Source organism: Chanos chanos, chromosome 9, assembly GCF_902362185.1.
Source record: "Chanos chanos chromosome 9, fChaCha1.1, whole genome shotgun sequence".
NCBI lineage: Eukaryota > Metazoa > Chordata > Actinopteri > Gonorynchiformes > Chanidae > Chanos > Chanos chanos.
Window position 1 is genome coordinate 8,420,695 of NC_044503.1, and position 13,588 is coordinate 8,434,282.

Consider the following 13,588-nt stretch of genomic DNA (forward strand, 5'->3'; position numbering starts at 1 on the left):
TCTCTTCTCTTTCAGATATCAGTCACGTATCGTTCTGTGTCATTCAGCCGTTCAGAGCGGATGTGTTTTTCTGACTGAGTGAGGATGGTGCGTTAGGCCTGGGTGGGGAGGACAGGGCTGGCACACGCAGCTGAAGTTTCAGGAGTGACTGTAGAGCTGACTGGGCCCGATCACTCTTCTCATTAACACTCTGGCTTTCTCACACACGGTACCACTTGTCACAGCCGTGTCTCGTGGGTTTAGACTTCGGTTGCTACATTCCCCACTGTTCTGTAAGGTTATCAGGCGCAACTCGTGTGCGTGTGTGCGTGTGTGTGTGTGTGTATGCCCTCATATGGGGGCAGTCCCTTCTGATCAGGAGGTCTTGTTGACAAGTCCCTATTGGGTGAGCTGGCAAAGATGACTAACTATCTCTCATCTTATCTCTACACAAGCACGGTATGAGTGGAGCTGTGCTCTGTGTGTGTACGTGTGTGTGTGTGTGTGTTTGGGGGGGGGGGTGTATGCACCAAACATGAAAGTAAATCACTGCCTTGAACTGGTTCTCTCCACATGTAGGAGTGATTTAGCTTTAGCGTTGGCATAAGCCATGGCAGGATGGGTAATGTAAGACAGAACTGTGCTTGATTGCGTGAACCTGAGAAGGCACCTGTTTTTAGGGGAAAAGGCGCGACTGTGCCTCTCTCTCTCTCTCTCTCTCTCTTTCTTTCTGTCTCACTCTCTTCCTCTGGTTGTGTGCGTGCGTGTGTTTGTGTGTGTGTGTGTCTACAACTAGAGTTTCTGGATGGTAGAAGCTACACCTTAAGCCAACACACTGTGACTTTGGATAAGAAATCAAATCAGCCCTGCCTCCAGGCAGAGGCAGCAGGGAGACAGAGAGCGAGTAATCCATGGAGAGCAGAGAGGGAGTGAAGAGTGACAGGCATGAAGCATAAGAGGGAATGACATAAAGATAGCTTAAGAACATGAACAAGAGCAGCAACACAGAGACAGAAGGTGGTGAAGACTTTAAGTAAAGTCAGAAGAGAAAGAGAGAGAGAGGGGGGGGGGCACGAGAGGGAGAGATAGAGAGAGAGAGAGATAAAGATTATGAGGTATGGAGCTTGTCAGAGAGAGACAGATGACTGACAGTAAGATGAAGGAGTGACGGAGTAATTTCTCTCCTTTCTCCTCACCTGCCCCCCCCCCCCTCTAGAAAACCTCCATTTCTCTCAACAACAGAGCCACTTCTCAAATTACGAGCTCTTCGCCGCTAAAAGACGTCCTCCTTACTTTACTCCCTCTCTCTTCCTCCCCATACCCTCAGGCAAATTCTACCTGTCAGATCAAACAAATGGCAATACACACCACTCTCTCTTCCGGAGAAGGGGGCAGAGGGAGCGCAAAAGAAGGGCAAGAAAAAGAAAATAAGAAGAAGGGAATTAATAAGTTGGCACCGGTGGCAGTGCAGAAGACAAAGGGATTTTGTTGAGTGAGAGAGGGAAAAAAAAAGGTTTTTGGCCAGCATCTCTGTTCAGAGAATAACTGTGAGCTCAGGTTTTAAGTCTCACTTCTCTTCTCGAAAGCCCTCAACATGACAACACATGGCCAGTCTATGGACAATCTACCACATATCTGCCACATCACTTTCTTATTATGTCAGTTCCAAGAGAACCAAAATTCCACCTTTCTGATGTATTAACGTCTGGAACCTACATCTGTTAAAATTTCAGAACTATGCTTCTGTGTAAATTCTAAACAAAAAAAAAAAAAAGGCATTTTGCAACACAGCTGAGAAATCACATATGGACAGTGTGTGACACATACACCTTACACAGACACAGACACACACACATATACACAGGTGACACACACTTGTGTCGCACACCCTGGCTGGAGGCTTGCGGTCCCACCGGTTCTACGGCTTAAAACACACCCTGCTTTGCCAACCTTGCTCACACGAGTCTTCCTGTTGTGTTCTGTGGCAGACAAAAAAGGCTTGTTGATTCCACTTCTCACCTCACCTACACAGAAAGTATTACTAACTCACACTGTGCGCACCTTCACATGAGAAAAGCTCCATTTTGAAGTTCAAAAGGACACTGTGGCAGCCATTTCAACTTGTGCATTTTTTTTTCTCTTTTTCCCCAGGCTTGAGGCAATCTGTCAGCACCCCAGAAAACATCATTACTGATGGGATGACCCTCAGGGCCAGGCCTGGGTCCTGATTTCATTTGTGCTGGGAAGGGCGCTGTTTATTTTTCACCACTTGCCTTTAATACGATGAAAGTCTAATAAACACGTAATGAGATTTTCTCACAATGAGTCTTTTCACTGTATGAGAGGAGCTGTGACGACACACACAGACTGCTTGCTTAATCTAGTCTAACTGAGAGTCTGGGCATTCCATCATCTGACTACACAAAAAGACTTCACACACACACATTGACACACACACACACACACACACACACACACACACAAAGATCTTCCACCACATTTCGAACACTTATTTAAGCGACCGCTAGTTCAATCCAGTCTAGTCTAGGGAAGACCGAAATAAAATTGTTTTGGTTTGATTTCATGATGACTGTGATGGAAAAAAAAAAGAAAAAAAAAAAAGAAAAGTAAAGTAGAGCTCTGAACCTCAGCGTTTATCTGACCATCACGCTACAGAAGATCCCACACGATAAGCTTCAGCATGAATCCCCGCCCTGTTCTCCGGAGGATCAATGATTATGATAATCACGCCGCAGAACTGCCGGCGTGACCTTATTCGTGACCTGTACCTAACCTTGGGTCAAGGGTGAGGAGCAGGTTCCAGGCAGACACTGCAATCAGGAACATCTAAGCTGGGAATAGAGTCTTGCTGTGTTTCACAACCCATTAAAGGCAACATGATAGGTTTCCTGGCAAGCTGCTTATTTTGGGGATATGATTGGGAGAGTCTGAACTCTTTGCAGTTTGCGACGTAATTACAAGCGAGGGTGTACTGTCAAAGAGATATATTATGTGCAACTCAAATAGACATAGGGAAACGCTGCGCACTGACGGGTGATATATCGCTATGGTTACCGAGGAAAAGCGTGTGCCAACTCTAGACAGAGCTCTGCCTTGTAATTTGATATTTAAATCTTTTCTCAACTTAAAATAGTTAAAGGAATTAACTGCCAATTTTAAATCTACTTTGCATACTGTTTGCTCCATCCCAAAAGCGTTTTGCCTAGAAAATTCCAGAAACAGCTGGGCACATTTTAACGTGCGCTTAACAACACCCGGGGACGTTAAACGCAAAGCGAGACTGGATACGCCTGAACCTACATTAAGCTCAAATTTAGCATTGAGAAACATGATATACTGAATGACACAGTCTTCCGCGGTGTCAAACGGTGTCACAACATCGTTTTGAGTCTCTTTATATACAGCACTTAAGACATGCAAGACGGTAAAGTGTGCGAACGATTATCATAAAGCACACGTAAGAAATGCATTGTGGGGGGGGGGGGGGGGGAGTCCCGTTCTTACCTGCAGGTTCCCTTGTTGGTCCCAGAGGCGACGACACAGGTAGCATTATTCACACAAGGCTTTACGCTGTCCAGACACTGCACAGCTGAAAAAGAGCAAGCACAAACACAACACTTCAACACTGCTGTCACTCATGCCAATACTAACCCCCCCCCCCCGCCCCCCAATTATTTCTGATCATTACTGTCACTGCATTGCTAATTACACATGTTTGTATCAGGATTAGGACTTTTTATTATTTTAGAAAAAAAAAAAGACAATTCTTTAGAAACGAAAAACAACAAATGGTGGAATTTTCCACTCTAAAAACTCCACGGTCTTTCCATTGCACTGATCAAGATGTCATGCACTTTGTTGAACATTTGTATGCCTTAACTTCATTTTACTAAAGCAACTGTTATGTTTTTAATCAAACAAACAGTGGTGGTGGTGGAGGCGGTGGGGGGGGGGGGGGGGGTGTTGGAGTGGTAAGAGGGTCTAAGGGCAAATTCCTCTGATGTCTGAGGCAAAGGAAAGTAGTCAAAAATGCTAAAGCACACAAAAGCCTCACCACTCCCACAGCTTGTGCATTTAATAAACACAGGGTGAAAAAAGAGAGGGGGGGAGAGGGGGGTTGAGTAAATAAACAGACACAGACTGGCAGCCCACCAAACAACAGTAAGATGGACAAGTCTGTCACTATAGAGGCTACAAAAAAGACAGTTAACGGCTTCAGGGAAACCACAAAGGAATCTCTCTGAGAGTTATTAAGACAGCATTACTCCCGCATATTGTCCATTGTGTGTTGCTTATGCAGTAAAGATGTTCTCTTTGTATTTTGGAGCCAATTCCAGATGCACAAAAAGATCTACTGGCCCTGTGTATATTCTGGGTTCATTGACACGTTACTAATTAAATCAAATAAAAATAAAATGAATGCTGTGAGCACTTTATCTGTTACTTGAGGACTTTATTGCATGGACTTCTGGCGTCACATCTGTACTTACCAACCACTTGTCCAAGTAAAACGTAACACCCTCCCCCCATTTCTAAGTATTGCATGCATTAAAAAAAAAAAAAAAGAAAAAACTTATGGAAATGAAACAAACAGCAGTTCTGCAGAGTTCATGCAATCTAGTCTCTGTTTTGTGAATCATAGCTTGTTTATAACTAACTGTCATAGCTACCGGGGAGACTTCCTCCACGAAACATGACGACAAGTCATATGATTTCAAAGCAGCAGCAACAAGAGCAGGACATACACTGAAGCACAGGAAGTGCACTCAGTTCTAATACTGTTTCCTGTGCTTTGACTGTCCTGCAAGCGTCAGCTCAAAGTATCAGCCTGTGAAACGTTCATAGATAAAATAAACAGAGACTGCACCATCTGAAAAGGCACCAGGGGCATAGACTCGTGTCTGGTCTTTGCACGCACTGTTGGATGCTTTTAAAAAAAGAGAAACAATAATAATACTAATAACAATAACGACGGGGACTGTTCTGGTTGTGGAGGCAGTTACCATAACGATTCAACCGCAAAAGAATGAAAGAACTTTACTAGAGAGGATGAGTGGCATGAGGGCTTGGCATTTCACCTAAAAACTGTAAATACACACACATACACACACACACACACACACACACTCCACACACACACACACACACACACACACATACACACTACTGCTCACCAAAGTGCAGAGCTGCACCGCAGCCTAACGAATCGTAGGCATTGCAAGCACTTGTTAAACCTAAAAACCTCGCTGTTGATCTAAAACCATCACATCCTTCTCTAATAATAGAGATTAAAGAGTATCAAAACACCGCAATAAAAGGCATACGTTAAAAAAAAAACAAAAGCAAAAAAACAAAATGAAGAATCGCTTTAGTTTGTCTCACTGCACTGTGAGGACTGGACAACTCTTGCGTATGCTTCAAAAATGTCATTTGACTTTTTGAAAAAGTCAATGTCTTCATTCCAAAGGATAAAGCAAAATTTCACCGACACCTCCAGACTGTGCAGACAGGTTTTTGATGTACGTGACTACACCTTCTTTTGGCAGTTCTATGGTGGGAAAAGCTTCCAAAAACAGGTTCAGCTGCATGAGCAATGTAGCTTTCACAGACATTTCACTGGGAGAGAACAGACCACAGCAGGAGGTACAGCCTCAGTCAAGTCAAAATTGTGTTAAGTATGTGGAGGCTGGGAGAGAGAGAGAGACACACAGAGAGAGAAAGAGAGGGAGAGAGAGAGAGAGAGAGAGATAAAGAGAGCAAGAAGTACTTGAAGGAAACAACAGAATGAATTGAGAGGCTGAGAACAAATCCTCAGTCAAAGTTCTCATTAAAAAGGCATGAATAGGACAGAGAAAGACAGCGGGAGTGAGAGAAGGAGGGAGAGAAGGAGGGAGGAAGGGAGGGAGAGAGTAGGAGGGAGGGAAAGAAGAGAAAGGCAGTTTGCCCTGACTGGTCTGACGAGATCCCCATACACACGGTCCCACTGCCAGAAAAGAGATGATCTCACAGCATTGCAGACAGGCTGCTACTAATTACTCCATATCCACTCCAAACCCAGACCAATCCAGGGCTGTTCCTCAAGGGCGGGGTGAAGGGGAAAATGAAGCTGATCTGCAGTGTCCCTGACTGTTGGACGTATGCTACCGTTCGTGTTGACATTTGGCTTTTTCACATGTAAACAACAACTAAATAACCCCAGACGCACAGCCGTCCACACAATTAGGAGAGAAAGTGCGGAGGAATTAGCACTGATAAATATTTTGCCTGGGTTTCATCACACTGACCTGGTACCCTCTGTAACAAGACCCGTGAAGTGTGGCATTGAGGGCTTTTAGGAGAGTTGTGAAGAGAGGGTGAGAAGCTGGTGATAATCTCAATAAAAGGGTATTGTTCTCTGTGTAATCACAGACAGCATTTCACACTCAGACGAGAAAAACAAACAAATCATCCTTACACGCTCTGACTATCTCTGTCACCTCCATTTTCTTCCTTAGCTCTCTCAGGCACGGTGGGAAAGAAACATGATAGAGGTACAGGACGAAGGAGAGCAAGGGATGAGAGAAGAGAAGAGAAGAGAAGAGAAGAGAAGAGAAGAGAAGAGAAGAGAAGAGAAGAGAAGAGAAGAGAAGAGAAGAGAAGCAGAACGGATGAGATTGATGATGTCAGTGTGGACGTGGGCAGTGATCCCTGTTGATGTGAGCGTGAAGGTGTGGAGCTCTAATGTGAAGCAGAGACAGAGGGAACAGTAACCCGAGCCAGAATCTGCCCTGCCAAGTTCTTACCACGCTTTCTTTCTCCTTCTTTCCTTCTTTCTTCCTCTATCCATTTATCTATCCCTTGTCTGACTCCATTTCATTTCTCTCTCTCTCATGCCCCCCCCCCCCCCCGTCTGTCTCTGTCTCTGTCTCTCACCTTCCCTCTCTGTTATATTCAGAGATTCAATTATTCGCTTAGATGAGGAGAGGTCAGGGATTGTGTATATACTACAAAACCTTGCTGTCTGACATTGATAAAATGTGCGTATACGAATCCACAAAAGCACTGCCAAAAGTATGCACAAGCCCATCTGTTTAGTACTACTCACCCACTCTAAATAACTATCCTCAAAAGGGAACTACGCTTAACAAAAATAACCTGTTTTCAGACATGTTCTTTTTTTAATACATAAAGAGACAGGAGAAGTAAAAAAAAAAAAAATAAATAAATAAAAATCCAAAGCCAGACACACACACACAGAGACACAAACACACACACACACACAAAAGAAAAAAATCGACGTGGTTTCAAATTGGTCCTGTTCACTGTTAATCAAACATCTACACAGATGGCAAAGGCACTATATTAAGCAGCTGGTAAACAGCTGCTTCCCTTGTTGCCCTAAAACCACTGCATCATCCCCGCGACTAAAGCAATGCCCAGGGGAGTCTTTTGGCCTATTTATGTCCGCTGTGTCGACTGAGTGGGTGAAAGACAGGCTTAAGGTTGATGGCTGCAGAGGGAGAAAAGGGAAGTCATTCTGAGTGCCTGAGGGAGACCATACATCAATGGTTGATGCTCCGCTCTGGCCAAGGTCCATGTAGGACAGGAGAAGGAAGTTGTTCGCACCGCGAGGGGAAGTTACCCTGTTTCCTGGAATTGCTATAGCCTATATCCAGTCACCCTCTCCGTTCCGCAAAAAAAAAAAAAAGAAATTGTTGCGGTGGCTGTGCCAATAAAACCCGCCCCTCCAACACACAAACGGAATGTGAACAAGTGCTGAATGTCGCGCTCGTTTAAAAAAAAAAAAAAGGAAAAACAAAAAACTTTCCTTTGGGGCATCTTGATGACCGCACTACAAAAAAAAAAAAAAGAGGAAAGGAAAGAAAAAATCAGTGACAAGCTGAGAAGAACTCAACACATTGATCACAATACGGATACATTCATTCACAGAACATAGCCTATGTATTAATTCTGTTCACTGTAACACAACAATTAAGTTTTTCAACCTACAAAAAAAAAAAAAAAAATCAGCACAACACTCTTACACTGTTTCATCGATTCAGTTCATCCAATGATACGCTTCTTCCTTGACGATCTGATTTTGATTGGCTGCAGTCAACCATGTGTTTATGCATTGCAGTATTCACGTAACCATCTTTAAGTGTTTTGATTACAGCAACACGCAAAGCATTATGGCAAGTCAATAAGGAGAGATGACAAACAATGAAGAATACAGGGCATTCTCTGCAGTTGGACACAGTTCAGGTATATGGAGATATTTTGGCTTTTAAACAATGTCAGGCAACACTGCAAAAACACTGTACTTCATAAAACCAGTGAATTTGAAATTCAGTGCACTGGTAAACCTGCCAACCTAGCAACCACAGAATTATGCTTGAAAACAATACTAAGATTACTCTTGCCAATGGCACAACAACACTGCCTGCTATTCTCTCGTCCACCAGTTAACCTTTCCTTCCCCGAGCAAGACCACTTCCGCGAGTTCCCTTTGCCATCAAAACAAACAACTAATACTACATCCATGGATGCTTATTTGTTATTTGTGTAATCTGTAACTTTACTGATCCTAATCCAGTACAGAGTTATTCTGAATTACGGTTTCTGTAATTGTCTCAGCAAAGGACTGACGTTACTCAGAGGCAAGTTCCACCCAAATTTTACAACACCATAAGGAGTAACATACAGAGAACTGATCCAAAGCTGGACAGCACAGTCTTTACATCTGACACAGAGGTTATGGACTTCACGTTCTAGTGAGGCTTACAAGACAAAAGCACTGTTTAGCTGACAGTCTTATTTTGTGTAATATGAGATATCAAATTCCATCATACTGCCAAAAATCTGAGACGAAAAGAATATATTTCATCTGATTTTAGTGTATATTACAAAGGTTGAAACCTGTATTAACCTGTAATTCTTCAGTTTAACAACATTCTTACAAATCCTTAATTATAATGACTCAAACCTAAAGTCTTGGCTTGAAACAAATTACTTTCACAAGCTAGTCCTGGCGCAAATCAGTTGAGCCTCCATGGATTCTGACCATTGAAAAAAATACTAAAAGAAAACAATACTAAGTGAGTTTCTGATCCATACTGAAAAGAAATAAAAATAAGTGAAACGAAAGTGTGTATGGCATGTATGTAGAGAAGGCCATTGTTCTGTTAGCTGTTTAACACACAAACACACACATACACACACACACACATTGGCACAGCACCTCACACCAAATGGTGCCAGGATTACTCCGGAGTAAATGCAGGAACTCTTAATTCCCTGTTAATTTGTTAACTTGCTCTGCACTGCTCAATGGCACAAACGCCACGCTTTTAATCTCAAGACACCAGCGAGCCCTACTCTCTCCTCACTGACCTCTTCCTCAGTTTCACTGCAGCCTAAAATACCATCAGCACTTCACACTCTTGTTCGGCTGCCTGCGTGTGTGTGTGTGTGCGTGTGTGTACGTGTATGTGTCGTTAAGTGTGTGGCTGCGACTCCATGTCTCACTTCTGTCGCCCCGGTGCAGACGGGGACGGCGGCTTTAGTGACACTACATCTGGAGGTTGACCCACTCTCACAGACGTCCATGCATATGGGTTAAACCGTTCTCTCCAAAGCTCTTTGCTGCACGACCCTCAATAAAGCATGATTCAGAAAAAGGGGAAGGAGCGGGAAAGGGAATGTGCTAGGGTGATGCTGATGATTAGAGCACCCACAGACACCAGCGGTGGGAAGATTCAGCTTGCAGATATGCAGGACTGTGGGTCGGTCAATAAGCGAGCGCTTGTGTTCTGCGTGGTGGGAGCCGCGATGAGGATAAATCCCATTTCACACCAGGGAGCAGTTCTGGGTCATGCTGACAAACAAGCAGCTCACCAGCAAAAGACAATGACTGGGCTTTTCAGCACACACGCATGCCGTCTGGCCTGAGTAAATACATGGAACTGGTGGCAACCCACACAATGAGGGCAACGTCATGTTGTGTGCTACACACACAAAAGGAAAAACGTGCCCCCTCATACATTCACACAGACAAGCTTTGATATTTAATACAGAAACAACAACAACAACAACAAGCAACATCCCCCTGGTTAATACAATGGACAGACTGCAACATTGTGACAATGAGCTTTCTATGAGTGTGTCTGAACGTGTGAGGTGTGTGAAAAAGCAAGGGAACGTGAAAGGGTGAGAGAGTGAGAGAGGCAAAGAAAGAGAGGAATGTGCAACACCAACAGCAACATTCCAGTCGCTTCTTCCCCAGCCCGAAGCCATTCTATATTGTCTTGTTTTCCTTTGTGAAGCTCTTCTACTCCGAGGGCATCAGGTCGTTATAAAACAACGAAAATGCGACTCACATGCATGAGCTGAAAGCAAAGAAGTGCTTAAAATCTACCAAGTTAAAACGGCTGAACGACACTTTCTAGCGTTTGTGACCCACGCTGGGCACGAAACCAGCAGAAAAGTTATACAACAAAAATAAACAGTGGTCAGGTGGTGAGAAACAAGGACAAAAAGAAATAGCTTGGTAATTCATATAAATCCGAATAATGACAGCTTTGTTACAGTTTCTAAATAATCACCGTAGCTAACATTAATTCTTTTCGAAACTCCTAGAAAATCACGACCCACTTTGACCACACTGTCATAAGACTGCAAAACGCAAAAATAACCTTTTCGCATTTTTATCTACAAGCTGGACATTATACACATTTCTGGAATCCTGTTTTACCCTGAACCCGAGAGAACTCGTAACTTTCGAACATACTGCCACCGTTATGTTTCTGCAGCAGTATCCATTTTGAATTCCTTTCTCACGAATAATAGCTGTAGACATGCTTAAGCTCCGTTTAGCTCACATCTGGGCAGCGGTGAGAACTACTGCACAACCAACTCAAGTTCACAACGTAACTTTGGGTGGCTCATTCACGTAAAAATAATACACCGATAATTATATACAGACAACGTGTTGATATTTTAGGGGAAAAGTCCAAAAATTTCTGTATTATCAACACAGTGTTCTTGTGCTGTTCTTTCAAAAAGATCAGTACGGGCTAGCTTTAAGTCGCTTTTAAAGGCAAGCTAAGCTATTCAGCTAACTGTAACTCCAGAGGCTGAAAGTCAAAAACGTTCACTTCTGTAAACCCTTTTAACAAAAGCTCTGTTTATTCCATAATACAGAAGTTCAAATGACTAACATGGTCCAACACCAAACAAGTTGTAAAAACAAATGCTGATCCAACTGTAACAATTAAAAGATAGAATCACATCAGTCTCCCGAGGAAACGCGTGCAGTGATGCTTCGTACCCCAGGTTGAAGATGCAAAGCTCCGTGAGAATCGGGCAATTCGTAAAACTTTTCTTAAACACACAGCAGATGCGCTCAAAGCGAAACAAAACAAACAAAACAACAACAACAAAAAAACACTTACCAAATGAAAGGTGGAGGCAGCAAATAAGGAGGAAAATTACTCTGCCCGAAGTGATACCGGGTAATTGGCCCATATTTTCTGTAAAATCCACATAGAGTCGCCAGCGCGAGGCTGTGCTCCGCTTCAGGTTAGCGCAAATGTAACTTCAAAAAAGATTAAAAAATAGTTGATTTTCATCCACCGTGTCTACAAATGTTAGTCTCACTCACACTTGAATCTTCAGGTTTGCGCTGTTTAATCCGTAATTATGAAGTTATTTTTAATTTTTTCATAGTTCTCTGCCGAGGTCTAAGTTTCTTAACTTCTCTCTTCCCCTACCCCGTCACTGAAGTCAGAAATGTCCTTCCGCTGAAGTGACAGATGGATCTATAGTCAGTGGTCTGCCTTCAAAGTGATCGCAGAGTGGCCATTTAAAATAAAGCGACCCACCTACTTTCAAAGTAAATAAATGAAAACAGTATATCTTATTTTAAAACTGACAAATATCAGGTTCTAAAATCAACTACAGACATTAACACATCTTTTTTTCGTAGTCCGGCGGAGGAATTTTCCCTTATTTTCAACTTCTCAAAGCCTCGTATGACTCAAAATTAACCCGTTCATACTTTTTTCATTATTCCGCTTGTTGACGTTATTCGGTGCTCCACCTCGCTCCCACCCACTCAAATGTCTCAATAGACGAACTTCTCCCTTAATGTCTGACCACCTCTTTTGTTTTAATCACTCAACAAATCTGTAACGATTACTTTAATGCCAATCCAGACAAATGAAGGCATTTTCTCTTTCCATTCGAAGTCACATCCAAACATACATAGGCCTATTGTTACAATAAACAGCGTCGGACTGACTTTTTCGATCTCGGGAAATAAAGAACTTGTTCAACTATTTTGTTTAGTTAAGAAATGATATCACATTTTAGGAAGTTGTACTGCGGACGATAGACGCATAATGCACGTGCCTTAGTTATTCTACAAATTCAGCGATCCACAAGTGTGGGCGTCTTACATTCCAGTTTGAATGGACTGTATTTTTACCATTTTAGAGTAATTTAACATCATACGTCGGCTGTTATATTTACTTTTTAAAATAGCCTTTCCTCAATTTTATGCCAGCTGGCACAATCAGCGTTACTGGACCCCTACTGAGAAGCCAGAATAAACACATCAAGCCTTTCTTTGTTCAATACATCCAGTGCTCTGATGAAAGACTTATCTCCGAATGGGGCCAATTAACCCCTGCACAAACCCCTGCTCACCCAAAGACAAAGTCGCTACAAACACCTAACTAATTGCTCAAGTCAGGAAAAGCGAGGGAAAGAGGAGCGATTCTTTAGGACTGTTATCTTTGCAGACTGTTCCTTATATCTTGACTATCATTACAAGATCAACAGCTTTGAAGTTAAAAAAAAAAAAAAGAAGCACATTCTCTAGCTTTCAGAGCCAGCTCTGTGCTTGTTCAAGTATAAAATCTAAAATCAAAAGTGAAATCTTGTCAACAGGTCCAGAAGATGAACAATGCAAACCCCTAAAACAGAATAGAATACGTGAGTGTAGGAAAGTCCACACGCTCTTTTGAGACGAGGGGTTGCAGAGATCAAATTGCTTTTTTAGATGTAGATTAATGATTTCATTTATAACACAACTCTCTGTGAACCAAATGTCCAATGAGTGCACTGTTACTGAGTGATGTATTTCCATCGATATTCAAATAACAATTTTAATGTACAGCTTGGGGAGTTGATGATAATTCTTAGCTTAAAAAAAACATTAAGTGGTTATATTGTATTACACAGGTGTTACAGTGGGATGGACTGCAGTTTAAGAAAGTCCTGATGTGTCTATGGCTACAGTTATAATGCTCAGTTATCGTTCTGCTGTTTGATCAATTCTATTTTTTTTTTCAATGTTATTATGATGTTGTGGTTCCAAACACGACATGCTGATATTGTAAGGTTCGCTTTTGTGTGGTTCATCTCTCATCTGTGCAGGCAAACTAACCATTATGTAGAGGTTTTTTTGTTACTTATTTATTTATGTTGCAAACTTTCCAACTGCAAAGAGAAAAAAAAATGCTTTTGTCTTACAAGTCTTTATGTGCTACATTTTATGTCATGTAGTAACAGCACGAGAACCTCAAAAAGTGTCACGACCATCCAA